We start from the raw sequence: 1,524 nt of genomic DNA, 5'->3' as shown, positions 1-1,524 counted from the left end.
GGGTAATCGATGTACAACAAGCCTAGAAGGCAATGGCGTCATCATTGAACCAAAGTTTGAACTCCTTCCCCTCTATTTTTTTCTCTCTCTGTGTGGGTGCATAGGCGCTTGAGCAATCTAGCAAAACAGAGCAGCTGCACCCCCACTTTCGAAATATCGGTGTAAACGTATTGTAATGAAACAGCAGGGGGCAGGTCTTGAATCCTCGACCTTCTAGCCCGAGGTCCGGCGCGCTATCTACTGTGCCGCAAAAACATGCTCAACCAACGGCGGTGTCGATTTCCGCGCTTATAAACCCAGGGTCATTACACTATGTTTTAGCACCCCTACTTTCAAAGTCAGACACCCATTTGCGTGTGTGTGTGTGCCTGTGCCCCTGGCATTATTCTCATTTAATGAAGACCTATTGAACATAAAGGTTATTCTATGTCCTGTCCTATGGAATGTAACGGTTTCCCACTCTCATCATCTCTCCAATTTTATCGTTTCAAATTTCACCTTGTGTGTACTTTCAACACACCACAAAAGGGCGGTCACAGTGTTGTCAGCAGCACAACCATGAGGCAGACAGACAGACAGACAGTGTCTCCCAGGTGGAAAATACTTAATGTATCTGAGCTAGGGGGCTTTAACAGCAGAAGTTGCACCAGGGTCAGATCATCCTACCCGCAATCACAGCCTCAACCTGTGGGGCATTGAAAAAATATTTGACCCTGTATCAGTTAGGGACCTACTTGTGGCAAGATCTTGGCCGGACAGAGTAGAGTGAAGTTGCCCACAGATGCTGATCTTGGGTCAATTTAGCAATTTCCTCACCAATGGTGGAGGTTAATATAAATGCAACATACAACAATTTAACAGATTTTACTGAGTTACAGTTCATATAAGGAAATCAGTCAATTGAAATAAATGAGGCCCTAATGTAACAGTATAACTTTGCGTCGTCCCCTCGCCCCGACACGGGCACGAACCTGGGACCTTCTGCACACATCAACAACGGTCGCCCACGAAGCATCATTACCCATCGCTCCACAAAGGCTGCAGCCCTTGCAGAGCAAGGGGCAACCCTACTTATTGTCTCAGAGCAAGTGACGTAACTGATTGAAATGCTACTAGCGCGTACCCGCTAACTAGCTAGCCATTTCACATCCGTTACACTAATATATGGCTTTCACATGACTAGGAATACAGATATGCATCTGTTGGTCACAGATACCTTAATAAAGGTAGGGGAATGGGTCAGAAAACCAGTCAGTATCTGGTATGACCATCATTTGCTTCATGCAGCACAACACATCTCCTTTGCATTGAGTTGATCAGACTGTTAATTTTGGCCTGTGGAATGTTATCCCACATGCTGTTGTACATGTCGATCCAGAGCATTCCAAACATGCTCAATTGTTGACATGTCTGGTGAGTGCAAGCCATGGAAGAACTGGAACATTTTCAGCTTCCAGGAATTGTGTACAGATCCTTGCGACATGAGCTGATTTCGGCGGATGAATGGCATGACAATGGGACTCA

Source organism: Salvelinus fontinalis, chromosome 1, assembly GCF_029448725.1.
Source record: "Salvelinus fontinalis isolate EN_2023a chromosome 1, ASM2944872v1, whole genome shotgun sequence".
Classification (NCBI taxonomy): Eukaryota; Metazoa; Chordata; class Actinopteri; order Salmoniformes; family Salmonidae; genus Salvelinus; species Salvelinus fontinalis.
The sequence above is the reverse complement of the archived record's forward strand: the minus strand, read 5'-3'. Positions refer to the sequence as shown.